The sequence below is a fragment of the Solanum dulcamara genome, chromosome 2, assembly GCF_947179165.1.
Source record: "Solanum dulcamara chromosome 2, daSolDulc1.2, whole genome shotgun sequence".
NCBI lineage: Eukaryota > Viridiplantae > Streptophyta > Magnoliopsida > Solanales > Solanaceae > Solanum > Solanum dulcamara.
The window spans coordinates 11763182-11778760 of NC_077238.1; the positions used below are offsets into that span (position 1 = coordinate 11763182).

Sequence of the window (15579 nt, forward strand, 5' to 3'; positions counted from 1 at the left end):
ATGGCTTTCTTAGGCCACGTTGTGTCTGGAGACGGTATTCAGGTTGACGCTCAGAAGATTGAAACGGTGAAGAATTAGCCCAGACCCACATCCCCGATAGAGATAAGGAGCTTCCTGGGTTTGGCTGGCTATTATCGAAGGTTTGTAGAGGGATTCTCATCCATATCATCACCATTGACTAAGCTGACCCAAAAGAAGGCTAAGTTCCAATGGTCCGATGCTTGTGAGGAGAGTTTCCCGAAATTGAAGGCCAAGCTAACCACTGCTCCTGTTCTAGCATTGCCCGATGGAACAGAGGGCTTTGTGGTCTACTGTGATGTATCCAGAATTGGCTTGGGCTGTGTACTGATGTAGAGGGGAAAGGTGATAGCCTATGATTCGAGACAGCTTAAGGTTCATGAGAGGAATTACCCAACTCATGACCTTGAGTTGGCAGCTGTGGTGTTTGCGCTTAAACTCTGGCGCCACTACTTGTATGGAGTGCATGTTGACGTATTCACCGATCACAAGAGCTTACAATATGTCTTCAGCCAGAAGGAACTCAACCTGAGGCAAAGGAGATGGCTTGAGCTACTCAAGGACTACGACATGAGCATCCTCTACCATCCAGGTAAAGCTAATGTTGTTGCTGATGCTCTTAGCAGGTTGTCCATGGGTAGCACTGCCCACATGGAGGAAGGAAAGAGAGAATTGGCGAAGGAGGTACAAAGATTAGCCCAATTGGGAGTTCATCTGGAAGAGAACAATGAAGGCAGAGTTACTATTCAGGATGGGTCTATATCCTCACTTGTTGCAGAGGTAAAGGAGAAACAAGATCAGGATCCCGTCCTCCTTCGACTGAAGGAAGTTGTTCACAAACAAGGGGTGATGGTTTTCACCAAAGGAGGAGATGGTGTGCTGAGGTACCGAAGTAGATTGTGTGTACCTGATGTCAATGATGTTCGAGAGAGGATTATGGCCGAAGTGCATAGTTCTAGATACTCTATTCATCCAGGCTCTACGAAAATGTACCATGACTTGAGGGAAATCTATTGGTGGAGTGGGATGAAGAGGGATATTGCGGAATTTGTTTCCAAGTGCCCGAATTGCCAACAGGTGAAGGTTGAGCATCAAAGGACATGTGGTTTAGCCCAAAACATAGGAATTCCAGAATGGAAGTGGGAGAGAATCAACATGGACTTTATTACAGGCTTGCCGAAGTCCCGAAAGCAACATGATTCCATTTGGGTGATTGTGGATAGAATGACGAAATCAGCTCACTTCTTGGTAGTTAAGACTACTGAAACCACAGAAGATTATGCAAAGTTGTATATACAGGAGATTGTCAGATTGCATGGGGTCTCTTTGTCTATCATCTCAGACAGAGGAGCTCAATTCACTTCCTAATTTTGGAAATCCTTTCAGAAGGGATTAGGTTTGAGGGTGAACTTAAGTACAGCCTTCCATCCCCAGACAGATGGCCAAGCAGAACGCACCATCCAGACATTGGAAGATATGTTGAGGGCATGTGTGCTCGACTTCAAGGGAAATTGGGATGATCACTTACCTCTCAAAAAGTTTGCATACAACAATAGCTATCATGCAAGTATTCAAATGACTCCTTATGAAGCTTTGTATGGGAGGAGGTATAGATCTCCCATTGGGTGGTTTGAAGTTGGTGAAGCCGAGTTGATTGGGCCTGACCTTGTTCACCAAGCCATGGAGAAGGTGAGAGTTATCCAGGATAGGCTAAAGACAGCCCAAAGCCGCCAAAAATCTTACACCGATGTGAGGAGGAGAGACTTGGAGTTTGAGGTGGGTGATTGGGTGTACTTGAAAGTATCACCCATGAAGGGTGTAAATGAGGTTTGGAAGGAAAGGGAAGCTCAGTCCTCGATATATTGGTCCTTACCATATTTTGAGGCAGATTGGGAGTGTCGCCTATGAGTTGGAGTTACCCTCAGAGCTAGCCTCTATTCATCCGGTATTCCACGTTTTGATGTTGAAAAAGTGCTTGGGCGATACCTCGTTGGTAGTCCCGATTGATAGCGTTGGAGTTAAGGATAGCTTGTCTTATGAAGAGGTTCCGATCCAAATTCTTGATTGCCAAATTCGCAAATTGAGGAACAAAGAGGTCGCCTCAGTCAAGGTCCTGTGGAGGAATCAATTTATTGAGGAAGCCATATGGGAAGCGGAGGAAGCCATGAGATCTAAATATCCACATCTATTCGTGCCTACTAATGAGAATGTTGAAGGTAATGGTCATTTCCTTAATTTGAATTCATTTGTGCATTTTGAGTCTTGATTGATTGAATGACTGAGTTTTGATTTTGATTTGCACCCCGAGTCTATTCTTGATTTCTCATCATTCGAGGATGAATGATCCCAAGGGGGAGATAATATAACACCCCTCAAAATTTTTCCAAAGATTCGGACCCTTCTTGTGTTCGGGAGGGGTCGAACCCGAGTATCTTGAAGTATATTCGTGAGTTAAGATGAGTCTCTGAGGGACTGAGCAGTGTTAGAGGTGATGTGGGGTCACCAAGGACCCCTAGGACCGAGCTAAGTCCAAAAGATTCGTCGCGGCTAAGTTTTAGGATGAGTTCGAATAAGGGGTCGAATTCTAACGACCCTATATTTTAAAAGACGACAATCTGGGTGGCCCATGACCCATCAAATTAAAGGTCGTCGAGTTTTCTTTCCAACTCCACCAGGAATGTAACTTTCGGGGTTCGGAGTCAAAAGATATGGCGATCCTAAGATGAACTAGCACATCAGAGATTTTCAGGCCTGGGTTGCAATTGCTGGAAAACTGGGCTTGGCGCTATAAGAGCGCGACGCGCCACTATCGCGCCAGAAACATGCCTCAGTAGTTTGGGCTCTGGCGCGGCGCGCCACTAAAAGTTGTGCAGGTTTGTAGGCGTAATTGGCCTTGGCGCTATAAAGGCGCGACGCGCCACTATCGCGCCAAGGGAATTTTGGCCTATTTTCCAAAATTTTGGAGGAAAGGTAATTTGGGAATTATCCCAAATTATCTATACACAAGCCTTGAACATTTTTGGACCATTTCTTAAGCCCTCACTCTCTCTCTAAAAGCCCTAGAAATATCTCTCTCTCTCTCTCTCTCTCTTCTTCTTCTTCTCTATTTCCCACAAAAAAGAGTCCAAGAGCTTCAAGATTTGAGTCCTCCATTGAAGACCCAACCACAAGATTTTCTTCAAGCCTCTACTAAGGTATGTAAGGCTATCCAAAACATGGGTTGAGTCCACCCATGTGCCCTATTCTTGCTTTGAGGTCAGATGTTCATGAAAATGGAGTTTCTTGGTGTGGTCTAACTTTAAATGAGTTTTGTCCCCTATTTATTTAATGTCATATGCGTTGATGTTGTTGAGCTAAGAAATTCCTAAAACCTTCATGTTAGTATGAGTTGATGGAGATGACTTGTTATTATGTTTTGTTGATCTTTTTAGCCAAGTGATTATGTTGCTTAAGTCATTTTCCTTAAATGTGTTATTCTACTTGAATTGTTGAGCTAAAGTCATAGAGTGGTGATGAGTCTTGAGGAGTTGTCATAAATGCTTGTCTAAATGAGGCTTGATTGAGTTAATTGGAGGATAGAATTGACGAGTGGACGAGGTCCTAAATGGAACTTGCCATTATGACTTAATTGAGTTGAAATGAGAATAGAGTTGATGAGTTGGCAATGTCCCACATGAAACTAGCCGTGAGGGCTTATTTGAGATGATTGGAGGGAGTCTTATGAGCATAGAGTCATGGGAGGAGTATCGAGCACCGAGGCGGGCGAGAGTATAGTCCATACTCGAACCCCAGGAACTATGCCGCCAACATAGGTAGGGATGGAACCGTTAAAGTCGGATTTTTCCCATGGGATCGAACCGTTAAAGTCGGATATTTCCTATTTATTTGTCCTGAAATGATAGGACTTGACTAATCGATGGTATCCATGATTAGGGAGGCGTTCATGCCCTGGCAAGGTATGGACGGACGTGGCAATAATGTCTGATTGTTGTACTATCACCGGCTCATAGGTGATGGTTGTCGGATAAGAGAAACTCCCATTTAGGTCTTGATAGTGCTCCGAGTCAGTAGAGTTGCGTGGCTTATGAGTTAGTCCCGTCTAAACTATTCTTGTTAGACTTAGGACACTTGAGTGAGTTGTCATGTATGTATGAGTTGAGACCCTGAGTTGATGTTGATGTTTCCTTGATGTTTGTTTCATCCGGCCATTTTACATACTCGTACATTCCATGTACTGACGCTATTTGGCCTACATCGTTTCATGATGCAGAGACAGGTACTAGAGATCATCAACCAGCGCTTCATTGAAGATCCACATACACTCCCGGCTAGTTGGTGAGTCCTCCTAGTTTCCGGAGGATGTTGAGCCTTCATGTACAGTTTTGTTGCCATTTCCTTTATTTTGATTGTTGGTATCCATGGACTTGTCATTGGCACCTCTTATACTTTGATAGATGCTTCATAGACTGGAGTGTGGGGAGGTTGAACTGTTATTCTGAGGAGTCTTATTATATTGTTTTGTTGGGTTGAAAATGCTTGGCCTTTGGCCCTCATTTATATATGATCAGTATTTCATTATTTGAGTTGTCCACTAAGAGAATACGATTAAATGAAGGTGTGACTGGACCAGGTGGTTCGCTCGGAGGTTAAAAATGGCCTTCGAGTGCCGGCCACGCCTAGGGTACCCTCTCGGGGCGTGATAATATCATTTATTGTAAATGAAGAACTGAGATCATCATGACTCTGTTCTTTATTTTTTTCTTTTTCTTCTACTTTGGTCTCCTGTGCTTTATGTCCTTTCCCTGCATATTTTTAATTGAGATTAGTATATTGTTGTTGATTTTTATTGAGCTTACTATATTGTTGTTGGTTTTAAGTCCTATTTGAGGGTTCATGTTAATATATAATTATATATAGTGATAGATTGATAATATTTATATGCAGGATCGTAAATTCTGGAGACATCTAGATATTTTGTATTCTTCAAGTAGGTGGTCGTCATATACTAATCATGACGTGATTGAGAAAATAAAAAAATTATCTGAAAAATAGCTTGAGTTGTTTAGAAATACTTGTTTTGGTTACGTTTTTGACCTTCCAAAAGTTACCACACAACTCCAACTTATTCATTGCCTTATGAACAAGGAGTTAAAACACACACCAGATGATGTGTTTGCTGTTGAATTAAATAAGAAGAGGCTATTTTTTTGGCTTAGGGAATTTGGGTTAATTACAGGCTTAAATTGTGTTAGTGATGGTTGCTCTGTTAATGTTTCAGATTCTCCTTGTCGGTTGTTGAGCAATTATTTCCCTGAACAAATCACTGTTCAAAAGAATCATCTACGCGAGTTGTTTTTTCAAAAAATTCATAAATGATGATTCTGCCGTTTCACTAGCTGTTTTGTTCTTTATTAATAATTTTTTATTCTCATATGAGAACAATGAATACCAAATTAGTAATAGAGATTTCTACCTTGTGGAAAGTGGACAATTCAATTCTTATCCGTGGGGTTTAGATGTCTACAAGAAATTGCTTGATGATGTGAGACACAAGCTTAATTCAACCAATCAGTACTATAGATTAGGTGGATTGTCTCTTGCCCTTCAAATTTGGATTTTTGAGTGTTGTTCTAGAGTCGATGAAGATTTAGTTCTTCGAATTTCTAATTCGATTCCAAGAATTTTGAGGTGGAAACAGTTGATGAAAGTCCTTGGCAAAAGCATATTAAAAATGACATCTTCATGCCTACGAAACACAATGTATCTATACAAAGTTAATACAATTTATGACAAATATATATATTAGTTCAACTCAAGTTAATACATCTATTTGTTTCTGTATTTTAATTTCAGTTTAAGAATATAGTGGCAAATCAAGATGAGGTATCTAAATTCAGGTTTCCTGGACCTCGTGATTACCATTCTGAAATCTTAAAATTGGAGCCGAAAGGATCAAAGCATAGTCTAGATATGTTGACCAGGGAGATTATAGAGTTGAGAAAAAAACTTGTAAAAGTATAAGCTAACTTGGCTTTAGGCTTTATCTTTTTCAAAACTGTTATTCTAATATTTGTGTTATATTTGATTATATACTAGGCGAATGAAAATCACAAAGATCTTGAAGAGAAGATAGACTTACAATCTATTCAAATGAAAGAATTTGTGATGAATTCCAACAAACAATTATTGAAGGATATTTCTTTGTTGTTTGTTAAGAGAGACATCAACAATTCTTTTACTCAAAAAGTAGGGAATCGTCTAACAAAAAGGCTGGCGAGACATTTTTGGGTGGATTAGACTTCAATGGAGGTTCTTTTATGTTTTTAATACATCTATAATATCTTGTTTTTTTGCTGGCAGGGAGTTAACTAGTAGTTTATTTTCTGTTTAGATTTTTTACTTATCTAAGTTGTAGTTTAAGCTTGAATTTTTTATTCACATATTTTTCTTGTAATATATTTTGATTACACACATCATTTCCTTTTTGTGTTGATGCATCAATACATGTGTCAAGAGGGCATGACACTCAAGTTGTAGAATCAACTCAGCATGAAAAATCTCAAGTGTTTAAAGCTTTCGTTAAATTTGCTACTGTTGGAAATTCTGAAAGAAAAATTGGTAATGAAGGGTTTAATGCAAATATAATACACATTTCATATACTTTTAATTCAACTTTTTAAAAATTGTTCATGTTATGTACAGATGAAGATGTTGCAGAAATTGCTATTGAACAAGTTTTATTTGAGGTTGTTGCTGATATAAATGGTATTAGTTTTATTTTGAAAGTTCAAATAAACTTCTTTGATCTCTAATTACTCTACCTGCTCCTCCCTTAATGCATTACTAAAAAATTTATTTTGTATATAGGAGAAGAGGCTGCTGATCTTAATTCAGTTGAGACGCAACCTAATACTAGTGCAGCTAACAAAGGTGAACTAGATTGTAGTGTGTCTACTAATACCGATGCGGCAAATGATTGTCAAAAAACTCCTCAAACATTTGATGACTTTATGTTGTGCTGAAAATCTTTCCCAGATCCGTAAGGCAGAAATATCATATCTAAGAAAGAAAGCCACTGTTGAGAAAAATAAAAAGAAAGCAATACCGAAGAAGCGTGTAAGAAAAAAAAATCAGAAAAGTCAATTAAATCTCCTTATATACAGCATTTTGAATCTGGAGGTACTTTATGTGTAACACATCAAATATTTGAGATAAAACATCCCTTTTCACTTCTAATTGGAGTAGATGATGAATCTGATTTGATAGATTCATTCACTTCGTGGCTTTATACGGGTACAAAAAAGAGGTAATTTATTTATGTTTGTTGTTTTATATGTCAAAAAAAAATTAGTTTAAATGAGTTAACTGACTAAAAATTTCATTTTTTATGCTTATAAGGGGAAAAAAACTGTATCCAGATGTTGTTAATGTCCTTAAGCCAGCATTTGAATTAGGTGTTTGTAATGTACGAGCAAAAGAATGGTTTTTCAAATTGGCACATTCTGATCAAGCATGGAATGATGAGGTTAGTTATGTAAACTCCAGTTGAACACCCTCATTTTTCTGAATCAACTTCTTCTCCCAATTTTCTGGACAAACTTTAATGAGCTCACTGAATTGACACTTGCTACAGATTTAAAGTATTATCTGACACTTGACATCATTTTTAATCTTTTGCAGCATCTTGACATCATTTTTTATTATATTAGATGGAAAGGAAAGTATGAAACCAAAAATAATATTCGATTTACAACTACTGATTGTCTATTCAAGACAAAGATTGCTTAATCTTATTTTCAACTTTATGAAGCTATGAAAATAAGAAGAAATTTGAAATCAAAGCTTTAGATGCTATTGCTGAGTATATATGCGGACGCCGTTTGTTGGCAAGCACCCCATGAGACAAAGTGGATTATGTTCTCTTTCAAGTAAACATTAAAGAGGGTTATCATTGAATTTTTGTTGTGTTTGATATTGTTGAAAGGTCTTTAAAGGTGTATGATTCATTTTCGGCTAGAGGGGGGTGAATTTTCTGACTCAAAACGCTGTTGGCATGATTTCATCGGTTTTACCATACTACTTGAGTGTGGTCAAGTTCTATGATAAGCATCCTGAATTAAAGAAATCACCTAGATATAATGGAAAAAATGAGTTTGAGCTCATTAAATCTAAGTTCATAACTGAAGGGATTTCTAGACAACAAGAAGATTCATTGTAAGTTTAATTGTTTATCAAATAAATACTATCTTTTATTTTGGTCTTATTAAACTCAATAGTATTTTTATAATGATTTTATATTGTAAATTTTGTAGGGACTGTAGAGTTTTTGTGACTGCATTTGCAGAGTTAGTGAGCAATGGTCAGGATATTGCAAATCAACAACTAAGTGTAGATAGTCTCCGAAAGAGGTTTGGGGCTCTACTATGGGAATATGTAGTGAAAAAGCAAAAGAATAACATTCAAAGTGAAGACTAAAGACCACATAAATAAATAAATATAATTATATTAGTTAAAATCTCTATGAAAACTATGTTGTCTAAAAACAGTTTATAGTTGATGTATTAATTAGATTTTGAAGATTGTTTTGTGTTATCTTTTTAAAGATGATTTTTATTCATGTAAAATACACTTTTAATATAGTTTTTTATTCATGTAAAATATATCTTCTTCTTTTTTTATAATGTAATACATAGCTACATTAATGTTAAAGTATTTCAGTAGTGTTATCAAACAGAAACCTGCATTATGAATTAAACTTGAATGAAAAATGAATTACATACATATTAAAGTTGAATTAGAATAGAATTCGATACGAATGAAAAGTGTAGATAATGAAAAAACCTTCAGTGATCTATACAAACACAAAATTGAATTAAACTTGAACTAAAAATGAATTAAATACACACTAAAATTGAATTAGAAGAGAATTAGACACGAATAAAAATTGTAGCTAATGAAAAAACCTTTAGTGATCTATAGACCACAATAATGAATTTGTCATGAATTAGAATAGAATTAGACAACAACAACAACAATAACCCAGTAAAATTTCACAATGTGGGATCTGGGAGGGTAGAATGTACACAGACCTTACTCCTATCAAGGTAGGACAACTGTTTTCAAGAGACTCTCGGCTCAATAAAAGCATAAAAGCATAAAAAGGGTCAGATAAGGTTAAAAATTCAAAGCGATATAAGAAAATAAATAACGAACGCGGCACAAATAAAATAAAATAATCAAAATACGGAAAGTAATAAATAATAACAAAAATAGCAAACATGAGAGCATAAGAAATTGTAATGCGCTCATGCGCCTACGAATAGGGAAGAATAACTAGATTATGTACTAGCCTTCTACCCTAATGTGGGTCCTCCACACCCTCTTATCTAAGGTCATGTCCTCGGTAAGCTGTAACTGCGTCATGTCTTGTCTAATCACCTCTCCCCAATACTTCTTCGGCCTACCCCTACCTCTTCTGTAGCCATCCATGGCCAACCTCTCACACCTCCTCACTAGGGCATCTATGTCTCTCCTCTTCACATGCTCAAACCATCTCAATCGTATTTCCCGCATCTTGTCTTCCATCAAGGCCATCCCCACCTTGTCCCGAATAGCCTCATTTTTAATCCTGTCACTCCTGGCGTGCCCACACATCCATCTCAACATTCTCATCTCGACAACTTTCATCTTTTAAATGTGAGAGATCTTAACTGGCCAACGCTCTGCTCCATACAACATAGCCGATCTAACCACCACTTTGTATAACTTGCCCTTAAGTTGTGGTGGCACCTTCTTTTCACATAGCACTCCGGAAGAGAGCCTCCATTTCATCCACCTTGCCTCAATATGATGTGTGACATCTTCGTCAATCTCCCCACTACCTTGCATGGTAGACTAGAATAGAATTAGACACGGATGAAAAATATAATTATTGAAAAAGCCTTCAGTAATTCATAAAACATAAAAATGAATTACACACACACTAAAGTTGAATTAGACACGAATAAAAAATGTAGCTATTGAAAAGGCCTCCAGTAATCCATAAAACACAAAAATGAATTAGACTTGAACTAAAAGTGAATTACATACACACTAAAGTTGAATTAGAAGAGAATTAGACACGAATGAAAATTGTAGCTAATGAAAAAGCCTTTAGTGATCTATAAACCACAAAAAATGAATTAAACTTGAACTAAAAATGAATTCTTGTAGCAAACTAATGACCTAAAACAAACATTTCTTTACGTGTGTGTAGACTCGAATCGGAGGACTTGTAATTTTATATATGAGTTAGGATCAATTCCTAAGTATTGGAAGTGTGTTAGATGTATTTAGGGATCTCTAGCACCAAGTCGAGTCCAAACAATTCCAATTGATTAAGTTTTCGGATGAGTTAGTATAAGGGTCAACTTCAAATAACTATATACCTTTGAATCTAATGAACTGGGTGGACCACGACCTACCAAATTAAAGGTCCTTGAGTCTTCTTTCCAATGCCACTAAGATTGTAATTTTTGGAGTTCGGAGTCAAAAATTATGACCCTTTTACTACAGACTAGTACTGCAGGAATTTCAGGCCTAGACTCCAACTCTAGAAAAATTTAGGCTTGGCGCTGCAAGGGCGCGATGCGCCACTATAGCACCAGAAATAAGCCACAGTAGTTTGGTCCTTGGCGCGATGCGCCACTATTAGGTGTGCAGGGTTTTTAAGCCCATTTTCCAGAACCCAGAAAATTTAGGCTTGGCGCTGCAAGGGCGCGACGCGCCACTATAGCTCCAAAAAATAGCCTCAGTAGTTTGTTCCTTGGCGCGATGCGACACTATTAGGTTGCAGGGTTTTTAAGCCTATTTTGACTTGGCGCTGCAGTGGCACAGCGCGCCACTATAGCGCCAGCAAGATTTTTGCCCAATTTTCCAGATTCTTTAGGAAGGACAAATTGGACTTTTTCCCTAATTATATATACCCTAGCCTGGAATGATTTGGACCATATTTTCAGTCTTGTGCCTCTCTCTAAGAAACCCTAATCTTCATCCCCTCTTCTCTTCCAAATTATTTCCAACAAAATCCTCTCAAAAGCTCAAGGATTCAAGATCTTCAAGTCAAGTCTTGGTTTTCGATGAGATGATCTTCAAGCAAGGTATGTAAGGCTAACCTAAAATATGAATTGAGTTATTCCATATGCCGCATAGATATGTTGGATGAAAATTGTGAAGGGATTGAACCTTCTATGAAGGTTTTCTTGAAATTTTCCTAAACTCTAGAATATTTTTATGTACTAGTAATTGATTGGTGATTTTCATGACTTAAATTCTTGAATAGTTATCTTTTATATTATGGACTACAAATAAATCTTTGTATATAAATTTATATGAATTGATGGTGTTCTTGAGTTGAGTTTTGTTGAGAGTATGGATTCATGTATTCATTCACATGAACCCAAGATGAGATTTCTTTTGTCATCATTGTCTTGAGGTTGAGATTGATGGTTTTGTGTGTATACATTGGTTGGGATAAAAAGAATGAATTGGGGTAGTTATGAATGTGAAAAGCATAAAAAGGGAATGAAACCTTGGTAGAGTTAGAATGTCCTTTTGTCTCTATAAATTGAACATAGAATTAAATAAGGATTTTGGAGTAGATGTTTGATGATGATGTGATAATGATGTTTGATGATGATGTGAATGATGATATTTGATGATGATGTAAATGAAGAGATTATGTTGATGAGGATGTTGTGTGATGAAGTGGATTGGAGTCTAATGTGATTATGTGATATTTGATTTGCATAATTTGATTTGATTGGAGTCTTATGAACATTTGGAAAATAAATGATCTTTTGAGAAGGAGTTTTAAATAAATTATTTGTGAACATTTTTGCATAAACTATTTATGCACTATTTTGAGTTTAAAGAGTGATTATTTTCATCTTTGATTTAGAAAGAGTTTAAGCATAAATTGAGTTTGAAAAAGTCTCTTAAATTCTTATTTTTGAACATGAGTATTTTGAGTATAAATGAGTTGAACATTTTTACTTTAAAATATCAATTTTCGAGATTGAGTTGAGATTGTATCAATTTTAAAGAGAAGAGTTTGATGATTTGAGATGAGTCGATTTGAAAGAAGGTCCAATGAGGCCAGATTTGATTGAGTTTTGAAAAGAGTCCAATGAGACGAAATGAGTTGATTTGAAAGAGTCCAATGAGACTAAATGAGTATTTTACTCACTTGATAGATATGAGCATATTGAGTCTTAGGAGGAGTATCGAGCACCGAATTAGGTAAGAGTATAGTCCATACTCAAACCAATAAACTACGTCGCCAAACGTATGAGAGAATTGAACCATTAAAGTTGGATGTCTCCTAAATTGCTGTCCTGACATGATAGGACTTGATTGGTTACGGATCCATGATTGTTGATTCGTTCTTACCCTAGCAAGGTATGAATGGATGTGGCAACAACATTGACTTGTTGTACTATCACTCGCTCATATGGTGATAGTTGTCGGTTAGACAAACTCCCAATTGAATGGATTGTACTTGGTATGATTAGTTTGATTGTGATTGTAGATGATTGGGTTGAATTGTAAAATATTGCATAATTTAATTTGCATATCTATTGGGTTGAGTCCTTTGAATTTATGGTGGAGTTGATTTCTTATGATTGGATTGGATGATATATGATTGGATTATGTATGATTGGATTGGATTAGGTGATATGTAATGGATTGGATTAAATGATTTGTTATCAGATAGTGTACGATTGGATTGGATTGCATAGAATAATGTGTGATTGGGTTGAATAGAGTGGTATGTGAATGGATGGGATCGAATTGTAAATGATTTAATTGAACTGTATTGTACATGATTGGATTTGATTGTATGGTATATGATTGGTCTTTGTCTAAAAATGTATTCTTACTTTAGACTTATGACACTTTGATTGAGTCTCACTTATCTTTCTGAGTTGAGATATTTGAACCAACGTTATTCTTCCTTGAGGTATGTTTCATTCTGCCATATTACATACTCGTACATTCCATGTACTGACGTCCATTTAGACTTGAATCATTTCATGATGCAGAGACAGGTTTAAGAGATCGTCAATAGGAGTACCATTAAGGATCTACACACACTCAGCGTATTGGTGGGTCCTTCCCTATATTCGGAGGACACTGTTTATGTTATTCTTGCATCGAATTAGCCCTTTTTATTTTGATTTGAGGTAGCCATAAACATGTCATTGGCACCAATTAGATAGTAGCGATAGATGCTTAATAGACTAGATAGTGATGGGTCGATTGAGTATTTTCTTTCCTTGAATTATTCTTGTCAAAGTATTTTAATGACAAAGATTGGAGTTTGATTTGTTGTCCCATGGCCTTTCTTTGTTGAGTTAGATCATTGATTTGGATTGCCTGCCAAATTATTTCGTTATTTTAAACTTTCTGCTGATTGATTGATAGTGAATGGATGTGTGATTGGACCAAGTGGTTCGCTTGGGGATCAACAATGGTCTTTGAGTGCCGGTCACATCTAGGATACCCTCTCGAGGCGTGACAGGTATATTCCAGGTGCTTTTATCTGGGAGAGGATTCAAGTGAAACTGGTATGTCAACAATAAATTTCCTCTTGTGTTGTAATCAGAGCGATATTTTTCATAACCAATGTGTTTTATTGTTAAAACAGCCAAAGCATGTGGATATGGCATTTCATCCAATTGAAATCTCCCACATGTGCATGTACGTTGTTGAAGACATACCATGAATCGTGTAATGTCATCAAGTACTGTATACACATATTCATTTATCTCCCTAACCTATGAAAAATAAGAAGAAATATAAGTAAGAGAGATGTTACATGTGAGTCAAAAGAAAAAATATTAGCAAAAAGAAATTTACAGATACCGTACTCTTAATTTCTCCGATGCAGTTTTGTTACTTTGTAGAATTTTTTCATACTTTTTCCCAAGGCAAAATTCTGAAAATATTGCCTTTGACCTGTTATTGTTATTTCAATTTTGAACAAGTTATCTCATGAATTCTAGGAGGTGCAAGACTGTAAGAACTTTGGCATGTCTTGTTCTTGAATTGACTGATTCTGCAATGTTTGATGTCATCATCCAAGTCCTATTTACCTAAGCATGAACACGTGATCATTTGTTTTATCCAATGTTCAGCAAGTAGTCTTTAATACTCTTGTCTATCTTCTCAACAATTGTCATATGTTGATTAAACTCTACCGTGGTGTATGTTTTTGCTATAGAGTAGAACAATTTTGTTACCTTTTGCTGACTCTTTCTGAAGATTTTTATTATGTTTTGCAACAAGTGCCATATACACGCGAAATGAGGTATTTCATCATAGACAGTTGAAGTTGCCTTAATAATGCTTGCATGCCTATCCGAAACGATACACATCTCTAATCTTTGACCAAATGCCTCTCTGAATTGTTCAAAAATCCACCTCCAAGATGCATCATTCTCTAAATCAACAATGGCATAAGCAAGCGACAGTATACTCCCTGCATTAGGTATAATGTTTAATACATTTTTGTTTCATCTGTAATACACTTTTAATACATTGTGCAGACTTTTAATACAAATTAGAATTTCATTTATAGAAGCATTATTATTGTATTCGAAAAGTCTCAACTGCTGCATCGAAGGTATTAGCTGTTAGCATTGTCCATTTGTATGCTCCTTTTAGAAAAGTTCCATCAACAACTACAATTGGTCTACAATACTTCCATCCTTTTATCGATGTAAATAGAGCTACAAATGCATATAGGAAATGGTCATCCTCTAATTTGTACAATCTTATATAATAACCAGGGTAAGTTGCCTCTAGTATGTGAAAGTAACTTGGCAACTTTGTATATGATTGAGCTGGATCACCTCGGACTAATTCAAAAGTTTTTTCTTTAGCTCTCCAAGCTTGCATATATATGAACCGCACACCATATTCCTGTAATATGCCATTTTGTATATCTCTTGATATGTAGTTAGCATCTAGATTAATACATTTGGCAACAATAATACTCCCAACAAATGTCTTTGTTGCTTGTCTTTCCGATAATAAATTATGTAGCAACAAACACGTGTGTTCGCTTTCAAAATCTCTAATAGAGAACATTTGAGATTTATTCACACTTGAAGCACGTAAATTTCAATTACAGTTTTCTCTGAGGCATTGTATTGAATAGCTGTTGAAAAAAATTATTAATAGATAATCAATAGTATAAACTAACTTGAATTTGAGTCTTACCATGTTGAGCTTGATCTCAATGTCTTGAATTCAAAGTGTTTAAGAATGGAATGTCTTTTTAGTGCACTGGTAAGGACATATTTATTTTTGTAAACTTGATCTTTCTCAAAAAAAGATTGATTGGGGTTAATAATGATGCCTCATTGTATTTCTTCTTTCTCATCAACTTCCTTACATGATCCAAAGCCAATTAACTCCAGCGCATCACCAATACCACTAAATGCATTAGAAAAGTATGAATTGTGTGTAATCTTTATGTCTTCTGAAGTGTCTGAACATAATAGTGGAATAAAGGTG

General features: G+C 36.4%; 1 pseudogene; it reads left to right on the top strand.

Annotated features, from left to right (window-relative positions):
- LOC129870113 (uncharacterized) lies at positions 1-6039 on the top strand (annotated as a pseudogene).
- The last annotated feature ends 9540 nt before the right edge of the window (positions 6040-15579 follow it).